This window comes from Eublepharis macularius, chromosome 13 (assembly GCF_028583425.1).
Source record: "Eublepharis macularius isolate TG4126 chromosome 13, MPM_Emac_v1.0, whole genome shotgun sequence".
NCBI lineage: Eukaryota > Metazoa > Chordata > Lepidosauria > Squamata > Eublepharidae > Eublepharis > Eublepharis macularius.
This window is the reverse complement of record NC_072802.1, coordinates 35,871,310-35,894,247: the sequence shown is the minus strand read 5'-3', so window position 1 is coordinate 35,894,247 and position 22,938 is coordinate 35,871,310.

The following is a 22,938-nucleotide window of genomic DNA, read 5'->3' as shown; positions in this document are numbered from 1 at the left end:
ATCTAAAGGGGACGAATGTGTAATGGATTCTCCAGCCATCCCATTTTAAGAAGCTTTAAAAATCTAGTTGCCTGAAACTGGTCTCTTTTTGATTGGTCTGCTTTGGATGACCTAGCTCCAATGGATTCCCACCACTCTTGTGACTGCAAATGCTGCCTCTCTCGAGGGAAAACACAAGTTGTCTAAATGTAATCTGAGTGGCACTCTTTGAATCTGATTTCATTAATGAACCTTTTATCCTTTCCTATTCTCCTAGTCTTGCCTACCATGTTTCTTTATTTCTTACAGGCATTCTAAGCATATTTTCATTTGAGTACTTAATGGCAGACATTGTTCTAATAGAATATGTGCAGCTGACCCAGAGATGTGATAATTTGGTGTAGGAGAATCAGATGACTTTATTAGACAAGCGGCTGTAATGTATAGGCAGAAAGTTTGTGTGCCACCAACCCCAACCTCTATGTTAAAATGTGCTACAAAAAATACAATAATTATATGACAGATATTCCCCTCTGTGTATTTGTTAGTGGCTAAATTGATAGTCCTAAAGCAAGTGAACTAGACAGTGTGAAGAAACCAACTGGAATAAAAAGCAGAGGAGAGAGCTATTTAGAGATGCTGGTAACTATTCCATGGGATATATTTACCAGACTCTAATTCAGCAGTTGCATTTCTTATCAAATGCAACAGGAAACAGCCCCTTCCCTTTAAAACCTTTGTGTACTGTTCATTTTAATTGATACAAGAAAATGGGTTCCTAAAAGCCAGAAAAATTGTAAATACCAAGATTTTTTTCCAGAAAGGGGCCTATTGCTTATTTTGCTCAATTTGGAAACTATTCATTTATTCCTAACTGTTTCTGGTCAGCTACAGATCTGTCAGAGGGCCTGTTCTGTCAGCCCATTATTTTTAAGTTTAATCAAGACAAGAGCCCATAGAGTGAGGGGATGTTGTCCAAAGCATTTTGCAAGACCTATGTATATGATACCATAGTTCATTCCTAGTGAATTCTAGAAGGTTGCTGAGGATTTCCCGTTGCAGGACATGGTGATTTCCACTCCCACCCCCAATAAAGCCAGTCTATAATGTGACCCCTTTTATGTATTTATGTATTTTATTTGTATCCTGCCTTTCTCCCCAGTGGGGAGGGGACCCCAAGTGGATTGGATAGGAAAACTGTAAGCAGTTGTGGTCAAAAACAATGAGACGGGGAGTGGATAGAGAGAACCTTTTGTTCATTCTCCCTTGATAGAACTTGAGATCAGCATATGAAATTATTATAGGTAGGCTCCGGGGGGCTGACAAAAGGACGGGTCTCTGAAACACTTGCTGAAATAATTGGAATCACATTTATGGGAGGGGAGACTCTTTGTTGAACTATATTTCTTGACTGAGTTAATGAAGACTATTGCAGCTTCACATGCCTGTTATAGATTTTCCATACATTATCCCTTGGGACTCTTGAAAACATATAGTAGTGATTAAATAATTGGGAGGAGAGATTGGTTTTGCCTTGTCATTACTTATGGTGCTTCCATAAGTCCATAATGAATTACAAGTTTGACCTGAAGTTTGGAGGTTTTAACTCCCTTCTCAGTAGAGATGGGCACGATCCGCATTACGATTGGAAAAAACCCACGATAATGGCGATCGTGCGATCGTGACCGGGCGGATCGTGATCGTCCACGGCCAACAATCCAGCGATCGGGAGAGGCCTGGATCGTTGCGTTCGGGCTCGGATCGGGGATCCAGACACTCAGGTGCCAGCAATCTATTCCCCTGGCAACGGAGCCAGGGGAAAGCCTGAGCTCTGTTTGCCCTCCTTCTGTCACCCTGGAAACCCGAATGGAAGCCCAGCTTTCCTTGATCAGCAGGGCTTCCTTCCAACCACGGAGCAGCAAAGCAGTCACAAGTTGGGAGAAGACACCCAGGGGAGGGAGGGGGGCAGGGATGTTCTGTAGCCATGGGCACTCCAATCTCATCCCTGCAAACCCTGATAGGCAGCTCTGACAGCCAGACACAGACCTCCTGTGTTGCTGAATGAGACCTGAAGGGAGGCGGCTCGTCGCCGCCTCCCCGTGCCCGCCAGGCCCAGCGGCCGCCGCCACCACCCACCTTCCCACATAGCTGGGAATACCAGCGTGCCCCGCTTTGGCATCCACGATCCACGTTCCACGGCTCGGGAACGGGAGATGATCAGTGTGGATCGTTAATGCGGGATCGTTGTCGGCGCCGATCCACGATCAGCTGGAGCATTAATTTTTTTTGGATCGTGCCCATCTCTACTTCTCAGTATTTCCAGGTGAAGAAGTAAAATCTTAGGGTGGAAAACTTCACTAGCTTTACCCTCATGTCCATCAGGCTCTGCCCTCCCACTCTTTGAGGCACCTCCTGTTAGCTCTGCTCCCTAAATGTCTCATCCTTGGGGTCAGGTATCCCTAACACCAGACATTCCCTACTATCAGTAAAAAATAGAAGATGAAGGCAAAGACAAAAAAACCCTGGAAACTCATCTACAGTTAGAAAATTATCTCCAGTCTTCCTTGTATATTTGCTTAGTGAGAAGAGTGTGTAACAATATTTTTTAAACTAGTGGCTTAACTGCCCTACAATTTCTAACTTTATTCAAGAGACAGGTATTCAGATATGAGAAACTTATATTACCTTAAATTATTAAATACTTATGTAATTTGAGAATTAGTTTGAATAAGTTCAGGATAACATGATGAAATGGGCTCAGGATGTGAAAGGAAGTGTATATATGGATATTTAGGAATATCTTTGGGGAAATGAGACATTATTTTCCATTAATATGGATATCGGGGGTGGGGGAGTTAAGAATGATGATAATTTCATCCCTAATGTTACATAAGAGAAACCCAGCCTATAGCAGGAAATATTATTGTCAGAAAAATGAATGAGATATTTTCCATCTTTGGTGGAATTTCTCCTGTGACAAAGAGATTTCGGAATAACATGCAGGGATGGAGGGGGAAAGTCTTAGGTTAAGAATTCAGTCTGGACCCATTGTTGAACTTGATAAACTATACCAAAGGTGAAGTACATTTCATAGGCTGCAATTCTATGAACACGACTATGGGAGTGACCCTATTGAATAAAGTGGAGGTAGACCTGCTTATAGGATTGTCCCAGAGATAGCTGGTCTTGTATATGTGGTCATAGCAGCCAGTCTCACATACACAAGATATTGGACAGACGCAAAATTCCCATCAAGTCAGAAACAGCTGAAGACATTATGGAATTATGCTGAGATGACAAAATTGCCCAACTGGGTCAAAGAAAAAAGGCAAAAAAAATAACAACTTTGGAAGAAATTTATTTGCCCTTTATTAAATTTTATACAGATTACCCATTTTATTCTAAACATTGTCTTAAGATATTTTGATTTGTGGAGAAAACAAAATATATGCATTCATTTTTTTTTAAAAGTATACCTTTGAAGATAGCATATTATGATGAAGACCACATAAAGATATTATTTAGTAACATTTGTAAAATTCTAGGATATTTGAAATATGGTATTTTCTTCTTTTTTCTATGTGACTAAAAACTGATGTCTTTAATGCAGTTATTATGGATGTTTTACTGATTTGTTGACATTTATTAACACTTGGATGTAGACCAAAATGACGTGGCCAGTTATAACTTATCACCCAGTCTCTTATCTGCCCTTTCTGGGCAAAATGATTGAGAGAGCAGTAGTTGACCAACTTCAGGTCTTCTTGGATAACTTAGTGCTTTAGACCCTTTTCAGTCTGGATTCAGGCCAGGCTATGAGACGGAGACAACTCTAATTGTTTTAGTGGATTGTTTCCTTCTGTATATAGGCAGAGACCATGCTTCATTATTGCTCCTCCTGGACCTATCTGCAGCATTTAATACAATTGCTCATGCCATCATGTTGAGGCATTTGCAGTGGGTATCAAAGGACATGCCTTGGACTGGATTAAATAATCTCTTATGGAACGGATTCAAATGGTCACTGTCAGAGATCAACTAACTCCAGGATGGGAATTATCATGTGGGGTTCCGCAGGGCGCAATCCTATCTCCCATGTTATTCGACCTCTATGTAAAGCCTTTAGGGGAACTTATTTGCAGCTGTGGAGTGGGATGTCATCAATATGCAGATGACACCTAACTCTGTATCTCACTATCCAAGTCTCTACAAAATGTAGTAGAAATCTTGGGTCACTTCCTGACACCTGTGGTCAAATGGCTGAAAACAAATAAATTGAAATTGAACCGAGACAAGATGGAAGTGATGCTCATTGGGAAGGCAGAAATTTTGAAGGACATTGTACTCCACACTTTTGATGGAGTTTGTCTGACCCATGCAGACACAGTTAAAAGCCTAGGGGTTATACTGGATCCAGAGCTACCACTAAAAAAACAAGTTAAAGCAGTTGCAAAAAATGCTTTCTACAAGCTCACTCTAGCTTGGAAGATGCCTTCCTATCTCGACATGGCTGATCTGGCCACCTGGATCCATGCTATGGTAACATTAAGACTTAATTATTGTAATGCACTACACACAGGTCTCCCATCTAAGTTAACTAGGAGACTCCAGTTGGTGCAAAATGCTGCAGCTTGATTGTTATCAGGAGCAAGCAGGAGCATGAATATCACTCCCATCCTGCAGTCACTCCGTTGGCTACCTATCAGTTTCCATAGTTCAACGTATTGGCTATCACGCTCTTTACAGACTTGGTCCAGCATACCTATGGGACTGCCTCTCTCCCTACGTTCCTCCGTGGTGGCCCTTGCCCTGTGGAACGGCCAGCCTGAGGCGGTCAGGAGAGCCCCCACTCTCCTGCCTTTCTGCAAACAAGGCAAAACTGAATTATTCAAAAGGACTTTTTTTACTTATATAGGAGGGCTGTATTGTAGGGAGGTGGTCTCAAAGAAATGCTTCACTAATGAATTGGGGACTATAGATTTCACCACTGTGTTGCCTTACGTACCACCTGATGCTTTAAGTATGACCCTACTGAGTAGAGTAGTTCTATGTTGTCTAATGTCAATCCTAGATTTGCTTATGCTCTGATTCAGCATTTCTTCCTCTCTGTGTTGGATTTTTGCCAATGTTATGTCTTTGTAAACTCACATTTATTTATCCTATGGCATTGTTTATGAAAATGTCCTTCATATTGACTTTACCAATCTCACACTATGTAATCTGCCTTGAGTTTCATTGAGAAAAGCAGACTATAAATAAATAAATAAATAAATAAATAAATAAATAAAAGTTTTGTACAAGTTTATGCTTCTCATAAGGAATCCTGGGATTGTTGTTGGGGGTTTTCCGGGCTGTATTGCCGTGGTCTTGGCATTGTAGTTCCTGACGTTTGGGATCCTGGGATTTGTAGTTTGATGAAGATATTGAGAATTTTCTTGAGGCCCCTAAGAAAATGACAGTACTCAGAGTTTCCTACTGCATACTATTATACCATAAATATGCTCTGTACAAAGACCTGTTCCTGCATGGCCGAAATAGTACCCTTCCCCCAACATATTATATAAACCTAGGAAATAATCATTCCACAATGCATTGAAATTAAGCTGTTTCTTGCACAGAACACAGCAGCTGCTATGCAGTGCAACGCCAACACTCCACAGCCGTTTAGGGCACATGGGGACAGGTAGCAAAGAGAACCAAAGCTAATTGAAATTTCAGGGAAAAACCGAGAAGCAGGAAGTTAATTATGCTTCTGGGGACGCTTCTCAGAATGTCCTTGTGATGTGATCAGCTTATTTTACACTGTATTGTTGGAAACTAGTAAACAAAAACTTACAACATACGTTAAAATTCAATTAAAATATTACATCTAGTGCCTTCCTCTGTTTTTCATTGTGCTAAAAAGCAGGATTTAATGTTTAAGAAATACAGCAACAACTCTGCAAAACTGGTAAGATGTTATCATTTGGAAATCTCATTGCTCACCTAAAGACTGTAGGAGGCTTCTTGTCACTGCAAATTCAAGATGCAGATTTTAATCTTCACTGCTATTGGTCAAAGAAGATTTTGTCCTGGTTTCATTGTGGTAAACAGCTTTCCCATTAGCTAAGGGGGTTCAGATTATGCTTCCAACACGGATTAATGCTTTGTCTCTGTTATTTAATAAAGCAATATTATTTCAATTAACTCTCCTCCAAAGATCACCCTTAACTGAAATATTTGTCATTGGTTAATAGATAAAAAAAGAACAGTTAATCAACTCAAAATCTTAAACGGATCATTACAGTGTTTTGTGGGGTTTGACTTTTCTGTTTGTTTTGTTTTTTAAAATACATTTGGTAGCATTTTCTCTTGGGCCAGTTTCCCCTGTAGCTAAAGCCTCAAGAGAATCAAACAATTCAAAGCTGTGAAATCAATCTGAATCCACAAAAGCTTTCTAGAAGCCTAGCAGCATATGCTATATCTGAAATGTCTTTTAAAACTAATATCTGAAATCTAGCTAAATTTCAGAATGCCATCATCTTTTTCAGATTAGATGTTTAGTTGCTAGATAGAAACACAAGCAGCATGAAACAAAGGGGGCCGAGTTTTTTTCCTTTGTGCCACTGCTTCAACTGGAATGTCTGTCCCTTTTTTCAAGGAGAACTTTTGTGACAGAGGCAGCGTTTGTCTGATGTGGCCGCTCTTTTCTCTGCTTCTATTTAGACATTTGTTACGGGAGTGCAGCAAAATGACAGCTAATGAATGAGAAATGAATAAGGAGCCACATTATTGCCAGCAGTGAATGTCTGATCTGTCCTCATATGAGTGAAATGGGGGTGTTTCCTAGGCTAGGACTCGAATTCTCAACTCCACTCTGCTCACATGTGGCTTTTCAGCCCCTTTGTTACTCACGCTACAAAGATGTACACATACTCAGCTCTCATGTGACAGAAGATCCACAACAGTCCCTCCTTAGCAAGCACTTTCCCCCAAACCAAAACTCAGGTCCATTTCATTTGGAAACAGCCTCTCATTTATACAATTAAGACCAACAGTCTGACATACATACAAGAATCTTACACTATAACTTCCCTGTGACATTTTCAATGATGTCATAAAAATAGATTTAAGCTTTCAAATGCAGCATTTTCATTTTCCTTCTAAATTCTAGCTACTCCTCCTCTCCCTTTTTTCTATTATAATTAAATAGAAATATAAATACATATACTGAAAAAGCTAAAAAGATCTACATCCTATACTTTCGTTTTTTGCAAACCTCATTAGAATTCAGATGTTAATAACTATTGAAGCATAAAAAACAAATATTAGTAACCATATTACTGCACTAAACCTGAATATTTTAATTTGCCGCCTATGGCTGAGTGAGTAGACAGGCCAGGGAGGAGACGCAGCAAAAGAACAGGACATAGACCAAGGCTGGGAAAAAACATGGCCACAACTTTATTGTAAAACAAACAGCGACAAGGAGTATTGGCGCAGCATATGGATCGGATCCCACACCATCGGCTGACCCGCCTGCCAGCCGTTGCCTCCCACCGCCCCCCCAGCCCCCTGGCCGGGGGGGGAGACCAAGGAGTGGCATTGGGGGGGAGTCACCCGGTGTTCACCCTCATGTGACCCCCCTGCCACCTGGGAGGGAGGATGCCCCGGCAGCCCCCCGAGCTGGGCCTGCCTTCATACCTCCCTCCCAAGATTTCTTATTGGAATCCCCTCAACGGGAAGCCCCCCAAGGGGGGGACTCCCCCAAAATGTGATCCGATCCAATGCCCCAACGCCAGCAAGTTGTGACAACATATCGAACCGAACAATAAAAGATAGGGCGCGGAGGGTGGGTGTCTGCTCCTCGGAGCAAAGTGAGGGGGGGCGGATCCGGCAGCGAGCTAAATACTCGTCTGCCGGACCTTGGAGGAGACCGCGGCCCCGGACCCCGCCCCCCAACCGCTCCGACCCAGGGCGGCCGTGATTGGCCGCCCTGGGTTTGAACTGATTGGCCGCGGGCCCGCCCGGGGCATGCTGGGCGATCCCGCGGCCATGGCTGCCGAGTCCTCCCGGCCGTTCTCCCTCCCTGGCGGCAACCACGACCCCAGGTAAGTCTGGAGTCACCGTTTGCCGCCTATGGCTGAGTGAGTAGACAGGCCAGGGAGGAGACGCAGCAAAAGAACAGGACATAGACCAAGGCTGGGAAAAAACATGGCCACAACTTTATTGTAAAACAAACAGCGACAAGGAGTATTGGCACAGCATATGGATCGGATCCCACACCATCGGCTGACCCGCCTGCCAGCCGATGCCTCCCACCGCCCCCCCAGCCCCCTGGCCAGGGGGGGGGACCAAGGAGTGGCATTGGGGGGGAGTCACCCGGTGTTCACCCTCATGTGACCCCCCTGCCACCTGGGAGGGAGGATGCCCCGGCAGCCCCCCGAGCTGGGCCTGCCTTCATACCTCCCTCCCAAGATTCCTTATTGGAATCCCCTCAACGGGAAGCCCCCCAAGGGGGGGACTCCCCCAAAATGTGATCCGATCCAATGCCCCAACGCCACAAGAGCCACAAGTGGCTCCCGCCAACACTCCTAGCGCTTCAGCCAATCCAACAGGCCATCCCGCAGATCCTGCAACCAGATGTCGTGCCCCCAGCTGGAGAGGTGAACCCCGTCCGGGCGAAACAATGGAGGAAGGCACCGTGAAATGTCCCAGTGTGGGATCAGGGAACCTCCAACCTCTGCTATGTGCCTGGCCATCGCACAGGCCAGCTTACGCCTGACACCCTCGATCTTCTCAGGGCAACGGGCCCCACGCCAGACGCATCGTTGCAGTAAGTCAGACCAAAGAAAGGCAGTTTGCGGAAACAATCCCCGCAGGATGTCCAAATCTGCGCACATGTCGCGTCTCAATTCAGGGCCCTCCCGCCTGCCCAGGTCGTTCTCTCCCAGTTGGATGACGAGGACGTCCGGTGGCCCCCAGCGTTCAGCCTGATGCCTCAGCATTGGGACCAGGGCTTCCCAAAGCATGCCGCGCACTCCCAGCCAGCGGATCTCCAGGTGCTCCTCCAAACCCAGGTGCTTGCCCCATCCGGACGATTGCGCGTATTTTGCGGCCCAGTGCACAATGCTGTGCCCACAGATCCAAGCCGTCCTCCTGCGCCCTGCAAAGAAGTGAGAACAAACCAGGCCATTAATAGGGGGCCCCACCACCCCGCCGAATGTAGGTCCGGAAGACCTGGGACCGCCAGCGACCGATTTCCCTAATGACCGAGCTGGGCAAGCCCCGACCATGGGCCTCCGTAGCCGCGCCGATGCGGAAGGAGTGTGTGCCAAACTCCCATTGTGGGAGCCCCACAGCCCGCAGACAGGACCGGAGGATGGCCGCAAACTGGTACCGGGTGAGAGGCGAGTGGTCCTGGTGGACCAGCAATGGGCCCTGGGCTTGAGATCGCAAGTTAAGGTAAGCCCCCAACGCCCGGACTGGGCACACTTCCTGGTCTCCAGATGCCCGCAAAACGAAGGTGTGCCCTCGCCCTAGCTGATCAGTTTTTGAGCGGCGAATTCTCACAGAAATTCGGCGGGGGGACCAGGCAATGTCGCCGAGCTGCAAGGCCCGACCCCCCAAGTCCCCCCGGGACCCGGCCACCAGTTCACCGACCCGGAGGGCCCCAAAAAAGGCTAGCAGGAAGGCAGAGCGGAACAGGCAGGCCTCGAACGTGGACCAGCAGAGGGCTGGGACAGCTCGCACTAACCGGGCCAGGATGGCCATGGTGATCGGCTGCCTGGAGTCCGGGGGAGGGGGGGCCAGCCGCGCCCACCCCTCCACCGCTCTGCGCGCCAAGAAGCAGTTGCCTGGGTCCGGAAACCCCGCAGCTTTGCTGAAAAAGGCAATTGCAGCGAGGTCCCGCTTCATGGTCCTGGCTGACAGCCCCCGCCCACGCAGATGTACCAAATAGCGCAGCACCATGTCCTGAGAAGCCAGCCATGCCTCCCCGCCCCCATGCTCCTTTGCAAAGGATAAGAATCTGGCCGCTGCCGCCGAGTAGGCACGCAGCGTAGATGGCGCCACTGAGCACAGTACTCCCTGTGTTATGGAATCCCGCCAGTCTTCCACAGCTCCTCTGGAAATGGGTCGGGCGTGCGACGTGCCTCCGGCACCAGCATGAAAAACCTCTCCATCTGGAAGCGAGATAAGGCGTCTGCCAGGCCGTTATCCACCCCTGCAACGTGCCTGGCTGAGAAGGTGATGTTAGACACGAGACAACGTAACACGAAGGGACGCACCAATCGCATCACCCGCTCAGAGCGTGAAGATTGGCGGTTAACCACCTTGACCGTGGCCAGGTTGTCGCACCAAAAGGTAACCCGCTTATTGCAGAGCTGGTCCGCCCAGATGGATACCGCTACCACAATGGGGAACAATTCCAGGAAAGTGAGATCCCTGAGAATATCCGACCCACTCCAGGAGGGGGGCCAGCGCTGAGCACAACAGCGACCCCGGAAATAGACCCCGAACCCCAGGCTGCCCGCAGCATCGGAATGAACTTGAAAGTCAGACCCCATGTCTATCGGATCCTGCCACAGGGAAACCCCATTGAAGTTATCCAGGAAGCTAAGCCAGACCCGCAAATCACTCTTGATGCCTGAGGTGAGGCGAATGTGGTGGTGTGGGGCAGAGGCCCCCCGACAGGCTTGCGCTAGCCTGGCGCAAAAGGCCCTCCCAGGGGACACCACCCTGCAGGCAAAGTTAAGATGGCCAATTATTGATTGCAGCTCCCTCAGGGTGCATTTACTGCGAGGAAGGAGTCCCAAAATGAGCTCCCTAAGCCGCCCCAGCTTATCCTCTGGAAGACGGGACAACCCGGCCAGCGAGTCCAACTCTATACCCAAGTAGGTGATACGAGATGAGGGACCCTCAGTCTTTTCCTGAGCCAAGGGGACCCCAAGCTCAGAGGCCAACGCCTGGAAGGCTTCCAACCGGGCGGCACAGCACGAAATGTCGGGCGGGGTTGTTATTAAGAAATCATCTAAATAATGCGTGATCAGGGGACTCCCCAGCCGATCCTTGGCCGCCCATTCCAGAAATGTGCTAAATGTCTCAAAGGCCGTACATGCGATTGCACAGCCCATAGGCATGGCCTTATCCACAGCCCATAGGCATGGCCTTATCCTCGCAAAACTTAAAACCCAATAGGCAATGGTCCTCTGGGTGAACGGGCAGCAACCGGAAAGCTGATTGCACATCACACTTGGCCATTAGGGCCCCTTGCCCGCAGGACCTGACCAGGCGCACGGCGTGATCAAATGAAGCGTATCTGACCGAACACAGGTCTGGTGGGATGGACTCATTGACTGAAGATCCCTTGGGGTATGACAGGTGGTGTATCAGCCTATACTCCCCTGGGGACTTCTTTGGGACCACCCCCAGAGGGGACACCCTGAGATTGGGCAGGGGCGGGCTGGAAAAGGGGCCCGCGACCCGCCCGGCAGCCACCTCCTTTGCGATTTTGGCCTCGACCACCCCGGGCAGATCCCTGACTGATTTGAGGTTCCCCGAGTTCGTGGCCACCCTTGGACCCTTGTAGGGGATACGGAACCCTGAGACAAAACCCTCGCGAAGGTATTTGGCTGCCTCCCTGTTTGGGTAGCGCGAAAGGAGTGGTAGGAGGGCCCGCAGTCTAACCGGGGAGTGCGCGAGACCTAGAGCCCCACGAGCCGGACTAATTGCCAGAGTTGGCTGGCTGGGCGGCGGAGAGGGCCGATCCTCCTTCCTTACGTGCCGCGCCACTGGAGGACCGGCCACCTCGAAAGGGGTGAGGGGTCCCCGCGCCGCGCGGACAGGCGGGGCGGGAATGGGCCCCCCCCGCATGCGTCGCAGTTATGCTCAAAGCGGCACTTCGACCGCTGGCACCTGCCCTGATTGTACTCCCAGCACACACCCCGAGAGCGATCCCGCCGAAACTGCCAGCGCCCCCCTGCGAGTTATCACCTTTTCCCTTCATCTGCGGTCCCACTAGCCAGAGCCAGAGCTTCTGGCTAATGAGGTCCCAACGCGCCCTGGGGTTATGGGATGCCCTCTTGCGGAATGCCTCATCATAGTCCAGGGCTGCCCCATCGCCTGCCAGCGCACGAGCCCTGAGCACATTACCCAAGTGATTGGTGAGGTGCCACCCCCGCTCTGGATACGCGGCCTGGATAACCCCCATATACACCGTGAACCCTTCCAGCCAATTGGAGAAGGTCCGCTCCGCAACCTCCTTCTTGCCCCTGCTCCTGTCCCTCCTGGCGGGGGGGGCAGACCTCCCATCCTCTGACTCCGGTTTTATGAGTGATAGAACATCTACATAATATCCATCTAAGACCCGCTCCCGGACTTTGCGGGACAAGTGCGTCCCAGGGGGATCCTCGTCATCCCTGAAGGAGGCAGACACCGGGGAAGGCTCCTCCGCCCCCCAAACCACTCTGGGGTCTCCACCCCCCCGCGGGCCCTGGCCCTCCTGCGCTGAGCCCACTTGGGAAGCCCCGGAGTCCTGGCAGCCACCTCCCAATAATCCTCCTCTGTGGACCCCTCGTCCGACAACGTGGACTCACCTGACGTCCAGTCGCTGTCTGTGTCCTCCAGGTGACGACGCCGACTGTTTTTTTTATGCTCGGCCCTTCTCCTCTTGCTGCCCCTCCGGCGCTCCCGGCTGCTCGACTCGTCTGAGCTGGACGGGGAGTACGTCCTCCTCCCGCGCTTGGCCGCTGGCAGGCTTTTCTTCCCCCTCACGGCAGGCTTCCTCCCAGGGACCTCAACAGGATCAGGGGCAGTGTGAGCAGCCCCCGCCCTGGAGTTCCCCAGGTGCTCAACCCGCTCGGTCAGGAGCTCTAGGGCCCGAGAAATATCCTGCAGGGAGCTAGGATTGGCGTTGGTGGTCGTATGGCCCCTGTCCTGGTCAGAAGACCCCATGGGCTCACCACCTCTAGCCCTGCTCCGCCTGTTGCCCCCTGAACGCCCCGCCCCGTTTTTTTCTGAGCCCTGAGTTCCCACCTTCCTGTTAGCCTGAATGTTAACAGTAGTCGCCCTAGCCCCACCTGCTTGTTGGGCAGCCACCCCACGTCCCTTGCCAGCACGCCCAGGTCGGGCTCGAGAGGTGGTGCTGTTTGCACCCCCGGCAGGCCCCCCCTTGTGGCCCTACTGCTCCCTGCCCCAGAGGAGAGCCCTTTTTTCCTGCCCCCCGAAGCTCCCCTAACCCCCTCCACCAAGGGGTCAGATAGTCGCGGGCCCCTCCCGGCCGGGGTCTTTGCTGGGGCCTTCTTAGTTGGAGCCATGCCGCTTGCTTGGCTTGGTCCGTCTTCCCCTGCTGTCTGTAAGTCTCCTCCGCTGCCTCTCTGCCACCGCCTCCTTCGGCACCGCTTGAACCTGGGGCACGAGGCTCAGCCCAACCACGTGCCCGCAGGGTCTTCGAGTGCCCGACTCTTCTGCCGGGCTGGCTGGCTGCGCCGCTCAAGTGCCCTCGCTAACCCCAGGGCTCAGCTCCAACCCCTCCTGGCACTCGCGCAGCGTCGCAGCCGTCCGGGCTTCTTCTGCTCCGTCGGTGTCCCTCGCCGCGTCCTGCTCTGTCTGCTCCTCGGAGCAAAGTGAGGGGGGGCGGATCCGGCAGCGAGCTAAATACTCGTCTGCCGGACCTTGGAGGAGACCGCGGCCCCGGACCCCGCCCCCCAACCGCTCCGACCCAGGGCGGCCGTGATTGGCCGCCCTGGGTTTGAACTGATTGGCCGCGGGCCCGCCCGGGGCATGCTGGGCGATCCCGCGGCCATGGCTGCCGAGTCCTCCCGGCCGTTCTCCCTCCCCGGCGGCAACCACGACCCCAGGTAAGTCTGGAGTCGCCGTAGCTGTTAATATATAGGACCAACAAAACAACATTAATAACAGGATAACATAAAACATAAATGTGAGTGGATACATTACCAATATAATCAATAAAATATCAGACTTCATAATAATAATGCATCATTAAATCCAGATCCAAGTATTAGCAATATTAATAACAAGTCCAATAAAACCAATACTAGTAATAACAGTATTTATTTATTTAACATTATAGTCCACTTTTCTCACTGAGACTCAAGGCGGATTACACAGTGTGAGTTAGTACAGTCAATTTCAAAGAGATTTCAATAAACAATGTAAGAGGGTATATAAATGCAAATGCACAAAGATTTAAAACCAGCAGAAACCCAATATAGAGTTTAAGAAATCCTGAAACAGAACATTGGCAATTCAAAGACTTACATACCAAACAACATAGAAGAACAACCCAGTAGCAATAGAAACACACAGTAGTAAACTGTATGGTCCCTATCTCTTTACTGATGCATCTCTTTAAGATCACCTCCTTATACTACAGCCTTCCTATCTGAGTAAAAAGCCCTCTTGAATAATTTTGCATTGTTTGAGAAAAGCTGAGAGTGGGAGCTTTCCTGGCTTCTTCAGGCAGGCTTTTCCATAAGGTGGGTGCCGCCAAAGAGAGTGCACATGAACATGCACATATACAGGCAGCTGTGGATTTTGCCTATGTACAAGGTGGCACCTGCATAAGTGTGAAGCTGCTGTGGTGGAACATAGGGAAAGAGATGGTCCTGTAGAAATGCCAGCCCAAGGCTGTGAAGAGCTTTGTATGTGACAGCCAATACCTTGAATTGAGCCTGGTAACTGATAGGTAGCCAGTGGAGAGACCGCAGAATGGCAGTAATATTCATTCTTCCTGATTGCACCTGATAACAACTGAGCTGCAGAGTTTGCACCAAGTGGAGTCTCTGGATTGACTTAGAGGGGAGACCAATGTAATAGTGTCTCAATATTACAATGGCATGGATCCAGGTAGCTAGATGGGCCATGTCGAGGTAGGAAGCCATCTTTCAGGCTAGAGTGAGGTTGAAGAAAGCATTTTTTGTAGCTGCCTTAACTTGCTTTTTTAGCAGTGGCACTGGATCCAACATAATACCTAGGCTCTTATCTGAGTCTGCAAGAGTCAGACGAACTCCATTGAATGTGGGGAATAAAATGTCCTTCAAGACATCTGCCTTCCCAACAAGCAACACTTATATCTACTCTGGATTCAATTTCAATTTTTTTAGCCCTCAGCCATTTGACCACAGCTGTCAGGGAGCGGCCCAGGATTTTTACTGCATCTCGTGGTGATTTGGATAGCGAGATACAGAGTTGGATGTCATCTGCATATTGGTGGCATTCAATTCCATAGCTATGAGTTCTCCTAAAGGTTCTACATAGAGGTTGAATAACATGGAAAATAAGAGGTTGCCTTGTGGGACCTTGCAAGATAATTCTCAATCTGGAGATATCTGGTCTCTGACAGTGACTGTCTGAGTCCATTCCATAAGAAACGATTTAATCCAGTCCAAGGCATATCCTTTGATACCCACACCAAATACCTCAACATTATGGTATGGGCAACTGTATCTAATGCTGCAGATAGACCTAGGAGAAACAATAATGAAGCATAGACTCAGTCTATATACAGAAGGAGATCAATCACTAAAGCTACTAGAGTTGTCTCTATCCTATAGCCCAGCCTGAATCCAGACTAAAAGGGTCTAAAGTAGACATGGGCACGAAAGGGGGGGAAAACCCGAACAGGCTGTTCGGTGTTCGTTCCCAACAACGAATACGAACAGCCGACCGGACCCGAACATGTCCCATTCCTGAACGAGTTCAGTGTTCGTCAGCGCCAGGGCAGCCCCCTTAGCACGTAGAGAGCCCATATTCACAGGGAATGTGCAGCAGGCTCTCCTTTAGCCATCACCCAAGTTTGGTCAAGAGTGCAGTATGGATCTCGGAGTTATACATTCCCAAATTCGACACCCCCAGGAAACTCCCATTCAGTACAAATGGAGCCACCCTCCCTCTCCAGTTCTCCAGAGGGCGGGGGTAGAGCCCTAGCCCAACACTCCCAGAGACCTGACCATATCAGGCAGTGATAATAATGTGAGCCCTCAGCCAAGGTGCCCACTGAGCTTGGCCCCAGGGCCTGGCAGCAGCCCTAGAACCAGAGGGGATAGCTCCCTATCCCACCCACCACACACAGAAAAAAGCCCAGCTCCAATGTACTCTCTCCTCCCAAACACTATTAAGAGCTCTGTCCCACTCCACTGCTTGCTGAAAGTGAAACCAGAACTGGGAGTGCAGTGCCCTTTTATAAGCTGAGGGCGCATGGAGAAACACAGGAGGCCTGTGGTTGGCAGTCAGAACTGCCTAACAGGGTTTGCAGGGATGAGATTGGAGTTCCCATGGCCACAGAACAACCCCCTCCTCCCTCCCTTCCCCCTGGTGTCTGCTCCCACGTTACCAATTGTTACCGATTTGCAGCTCCACGCTTGGAAGGAAGACCTGCCCATCAAGATAAGTTGGGCTTTGATTGGGGTGTCCAGGGCAACAGAGGGAGTGCAGACAGAGTTCAGGCACTCCCCCCTCCATTGCAGAGGCAATTGATTGAAGGCGCCTGAGTGTCTAGCTTCCCAAACGGTGGCCGAGCGCAACGAACAAGGCTTGCGTTGACCGCCTGTTCGGCTGGAGTGGCGCATCACGAACAGCCTGTTTGCAAGCAGCCGAGTGGCCTGTTCGTGGGTTTTTTTTCGTTCGTAATGCTGTGCATGCCCATGTCTAGTCTAAAACACTAAGTTACCCAAGAAGACCTGAAGTTGGTCAGCTGTTGCTCTCTCAATCACTTTGCCCAAAAGTGATCTCCACCAGTGGCAACCCTTTTCAGTCTGTTCCATGGGAAACAATTTAAACCAATCCAAGGCACATCCTTTGATGCTGTCTCTAAATTCCTCAACAGGATGGTATGGTTTACTGTGTCAAAGGCTGCAGATAGATACAGGAGGAGCAATAAGGAGGCATGGTCTTTGTCTATATTCAGACAGAGATCACCCACTAAAGCTACTAGTGCCATCTTTGTCCCATGACCTGGTCTGGATCCAGACTGAAATTAGGTTCCATAGCATGCTGTATCAGTTTCCATGCAAGTTTTCTGCCAACGTCTTTCTAGGGCCATTTTCACATGCACCCTGGGAGATCATGCAAACTCACAGCATGAGGTGTCTTCCTTGCACGATCTCCTGACACAATCCCCTTTAATGGCCCGATGATGTCAGAAAAAGGGACATTAAATGGGATCATGCCAGGAAATCACACTAGGAAGACACTTTTATGCTGTGAGTTTCACGCGATCTTCTGGGTGCGTGGCTGTGAAAACAGCCTAGGTGTCTTCCAACCCTCTTTACTAGATCATCAGCTCTGTGGTAAAACACAGGGACCGGCTTCCATCTCAAGAGCCAGAGGGAACAACAACGAACAATGGTGTCAATAGCTTCAAGGAGCTTTGTGTTCCATGCTCCTACAGCAGCTTTTATAGAAAACGTGTCTGGATTTCTAAAATCCCCCAAGTCATTTTGGAATCTAAAAGGATCCCTGAACCTTTGTGGGTGAATCATTTGAACTGGACTCCCCGTTTTGCAAGGGACTGGGGCCATATTTACTTTTGCTTCAGTGGTTGATGGTCTGACCATGGTTCAGGCCTGATCTCCAACACTGAAACAAGACTTTCCCTCAAAGGCTCAGTGCACAATATCTAGTTCAAGGTGTGACCTCTTTCATGCTTAGAGCCTGTCACTATTTGGGAGAGACCCAGGGTTGCCAGAGGAGGTACAAATCCTGGGCTGGACCTGACTTGGAACATCAGCATGGATGCTGAAGTCCTCCAGAACAATAAGTCTAGGCGTCTCCAACACCATATCCGCTAGCAGCTCTGCCAACTCAGAAAGGGTGCTTATGGGGAGCTGGGTGGTCTGTAAACAAGCAGAATACTCAATTTATCTTTAGTTCCCAAAGACAGGAGCATACGGTCAATACCAGCTATAACTTGTACTGGATGTCTGTGAAAGTTGAAAGACTCATGAAGAATAATTAGCAACCCCTCTTCCCTGGCTAACATAGGCTGCTTCCATATGCCCTTAAAGGGACAGCCCACTCAGGGAACGCTGGCAGAGTCTTCATTTGCAAAATGCTTGCGGGCCGCAGAAAGTACGTTCCCAGAAAAGACGCCAAAAAAACTGAGGCCAAACAGTCCACAACTGTTTTGCAAATGGAGCCATCTGGATTCCTGGGGGAAAGCTGCCAGCACTTGGTGAGTGGGCCGTCCCTTTAAGGGCGTGTGGAAATGGCCATAGTGAGGTTGCTGTAGGACCACATAGCCAGGGGGAGTTAGTTAGGACAGATACACTATGTCATTTTCCTGCAGCCATGTCTCTGTTATGCACTCCACATCGATTTTTTTCCTTGCAACATACCAGCAATGCATGCAACCTTCTTCCTAACAGACAGATATGGCCCTATGCCATAGCAAACATCTCCATGGTTCCTTTTTCCCATGCCGGTTTTGAACAGCAGAAGTATGTACAGGAACGCTATGCTGGAGATGAGAAATTCTTCACTTTGCTATTGTGCTGTCTCTTACAGTGCTATCCTAGGCAGCTGTTTAAAGTTGCTTCTTGGTCATGTTGGCTCTCATGGGTTCATGCCTGAACTATCCTATGAACTGGGAGATAAAATTTCTTTGGCTTTTTAACCAGTTGACCAAGTTTCTGAATAGGTGCAATGGTAGTGCGTGCCCCTGTACTCCACTCCCCGGATGACAATGAATATGGGCTACATTGTTTACTTATTAGGTTCATCATTACATTTGTCTGGGCCAAACTACATGTTTGGACTTTTTAAGAATTGGGTCCAGGTTATCATGCCCAGCTTGGGTTCCCTGCAGCCACACAGCAGAGGGGAGGAGAAGACGAAGGGCTTCGACTTCAGCTGTTTTCCTTCTTCAAAAGAGTACAGATGAAGTATTTCCTTGTTTTTCCACACAGAAGAGCAAAAACAGGGAAATAACTTGTTCCCCAGCACTGTTTCAGCAAGGAAAAAAGGGCTTAGGAAGGGAAGGGAAGAACCCGTTTGGGCTTTCCTTTATTTCTTAAAAGTCATTCCCCACCACTGGTATGTGGCTGTGGGGAATTCCAGACCCAACTCTTTAAACACCTGAAAGTGTATTGTAGCGCTTTCTCTCCTTTCAACATGTATCTCCAAGGTAGTGTTCAATATGTGTGATACACCTCCCTGCCCCCCGCCCCATAGGCAGCATGATAAGAGTTAAGCTGTCCTTGTTCTGCCTAGTTATGCATCAAAGCAATCGACAGGGATTACCATGTATGCCATTCTGCGTTGGAAGATGCACAGATATGTTCTGACAGACATGTGGAGGAGCCAGTCAGGGACAACTTAGGAATACTGGATTCTATCCTGCCTTAGGCTTGAACGAGTTCCTCCAGCTTAAGTGGCTTTTCTTTTGGAGGAAGGCTGCTTAGACTGAGGGAAGGCTTCAGCTTTTGTATGGTGGAGTAGAAGAAGAAAGGCCAGTGTTATTGCAGACCGAGCCATGTGATCCCGTAACTAGAATAAATCTCAGCCTTCTTTCTTTTTCCGTGCTCAAGTTATCTCATCTTGGAAATCAGAACAACATTACTAATGATAGTTTCCATTTTCAGCCTGCAGTGAAGTAAACCCTCTTTCTCCACTTGCAGCCTACGCACTGACGCAGCAATCCTTTCCTTGCCTTTCTTTTATTTTATTTTTCCAATTCTAATTTTGAAGTGTCAAGCTGAAATAAAATTAGAAATTAAATCCTCATCTGGTATAAATCATTGTTACTCTGTTGTGGTCAGTAGAGCTATATCCAATGACCAGCTTTGCTCTCAGCTTTCTTAGGAGGCTGGAACTGTGTCACGGTCATGCATTCATGAAAAGAGCATTTATGGCTCAGTGTCTTGTTAGTCAGCTGATTCGGTGCATTTCAACAGCTACTGAAGCTGAAAAAAGGATTTGTATGGGGAGTCAGGATAAGAGGAGCCCATATACTGGGTGCTCTGGAGCTGAAAGTTGTGTCGGATTAATGAAGTCTCTCATACCTGGTCTGGAGGTGAGACATTTTAAGTTTCATGGTCCGGTGAATTTCAGCAAAAGACAGCGTTTGCTTATTTACTATATTTTAGCTGCTTTTCCAAAGATGTTCCAAACAATATATAATAAAATTATAGCATCAGAACACAAAAGATCCAGTGAAACTACAAATAGCCAAGGGGAAGGAAAGGCAGGGTATAAATATTTTCATAAAGAAAGAAGAAAATCACAGTTCAACTATTGAGAAGCAGCATAACCCTAATCATATGTTGGCATGCAGCTGCCGGAACAAACCAGTTTGTGCATGAATGTAAGAATATAAAAGCAGGGGATTTTTTCTGGGAAAAGAGGTGGCGGAACTCTCAAGAGGGAAATGAGGAAGAAACACATGGGATTCTTTGAAATAATATTATTTTCATGCACTATTGCCGAGTATTTTCAAGAGGTGCTGAAACCCTGAAGAAGAGTATGCTGGATTAGACCAGTAGTCCATCTAGTCCAGCATGTTATTTTGTACAGTGGCCAATCAGTTGCCCTGGAGGACCAACAAACAGGGCACAGAGGCCAAGACTTTGCCCTGATATTGCCTCCTAGCACAGGTATTATTTTCTGCCTCTGTATATGGAGGTTCTCTTTAGTCACCATGGCTAGCAGCCATTGAGGGATCTATCCTCCATGCAACTATCTAGTCTTTTAAAACTATGGCCATTTTCACACACCTGTAAACCCTCCGGAAAATTGTGCAAAACTCACGGCATGACAACATCTTCATAGCGTGATTTCCCGTCACAATCCTGTTTAATGGCATGATTTCTGACATCATCGTGCCATTAAACGGGATCATGACAGCAAATCGCACCATGAAGACACTGGAATGCTATGAGTTTTGTGCGATTTTCCAGAGGGTTTCCAGGCATGTGAAAATGGCCAATCTGTGCTCATAGGCATTACTATGGCTATTGGCAGTGAATTCCACTATTTAATTACTTATTGAGTAAAGAAATACTTTCTTGGCTACTAAAATCATGTAAGGACCACATATATGAGCCCTTGTTGTCCATTATAAATCAGTCACTAACTTAAGACACTTTCCTACAACGGCTTAAAGAGGCAATTATGCACCCACTACTTTACAAAAAAAAAAAACCTAGATGAAAATGATGTGGCCAATTGTTGCCCAGTCTGTAACCTGCCCTTTCCTAGTCAAAGTGATTGAGAGAGCAGTAGCTGACTAACTCCAGGTCTGACCCTTGCAGACTCAGTTAAGAGCCTACGAGTTATGCTGGATCCGACACTGCTGCTAGAGAAGCAAGTAAATGCAGCTGCAAAAAAGGCCTTCTTCCAACTTAGTCTAGTGCAGAAAATGCCCTCTTATCTTGACATAGCCGATCTGGACACCTGGATCCATACCATCATTAGACTACTGTAATGCACTCTCTACAGGTGTCACCTCAAAGTAAACACAGGGACTCCAATGAGTGCAAAACACTGTAGCTCAGTTATTATCAGGAGTTAGGCATAGCATGCAAATTACTCCCATTCTGCAGTCACTCCCTTGGTTACTAATCAGTTACAAGGCTCAGTTCAAGGTATCAGCTATCACGTACAAAAACCCTTCATGGCCCTAGTCTCTCATATTTATGGGACCACCCATTTTCCATCACATCAGCTTTGCTCATCTGAGCAGGGCCTTCTGCAGGTACTACCTGGCAAATGGGCAAAATCAACAGCTGTTGTTGTGGCCCCCACCTTGTGGGACAGCCTGCCTGATAAGTTCAGGAAGGTTCCCAGTCTCCTGGCTTTTTGCAAACTAAGCAGAATGAATTATTCAGTAGGGCTTTTATACATAGGTAGGAGGTAGGGTTGCCAGGTCTCCCAAACCCCCGGGTGAGAGGTTGGAGACCCGGCATCTACCTTTTAATGCCCCTGCATGCTCCAAGTTTACACAATGACATCACTTCCAGGAAGTGCCATCATCACACAGGCTACGTGTCACCCTGGGAGCGCTCCCGTGCTCCACAGGGGGGCTGCAAATCAGGCTATGCTGCCCAGGAGTGCACCCCGGGAGGCGCATTCCCCCCTGCCAGCTAGGTAAGTAGGGGTAGGGGGTGGAGGGTGGGAGCAGGGAATCCCTCACTCTCAGTGGGGGACTGTGGCAACCCTTGTAGGAGGGCTGTACAATACCGAAATGATTCAGAGATATGTTATGGAAAAGGGATATGGACTGCAGACTACACTACTGTGTACTGACTGTTGCTGTAACCTATTTTATTGGGTGTTCCAGCTGCAGTTCATTTTTACCTACCATATGTTATCCGCCTTGAGTCTCACTGGGAAAGGTATGTATAATTAAACAAACAAATAATTCTTTTATCTGTCCTCGGTCATAGATCCAGAGGAGTTAGCCGTGTTAGTCTGTAGTCGCAAAATAGTATGCATCTGACGAAGAGAACCATGGTTCTCAAAAGCTTATGCTACTTTAAAGTTGGTTAGTCTTAAAGGTGCTACTGGACTCTACTATTTTGTCTGTCCTGAATCTATTGCCCATCAACTTCATTGAGTGCCTCAAGTTCCAGTATTATGGGAGAAAGAGAAAAAGTTCTATCTACTTTCTCTATCCTATGAATAATTTTATAAACCTCTGTCATGTTCTCCCTTAGTCATCCATGGAAGCCTGTCATGATCTGGCTGTGCCAGGAAGACCTAGCAAGGCCTCAGAAGCCTGTTAGCAGTGGGAGTAGGCCTGCCTACAATTCCCAGGAGCCCTGGACTATTTTGGCACCCTTTTTGGCCAATCAGAACACAGGGGGCTAGTGCTATATAAGTCTGGAAGGGGGAAAGCCTAAGTTCTTTCTCCCAGGGAGCAGGTCAGAGGAGGTTTCTGCTAGGGAGAGAGGGCCTCATGCAGGTAGGGTGAGAAGGCAGGCCTGGCAGACAGAGGGACAGTGAGTTCAGTCACGCTAGGGC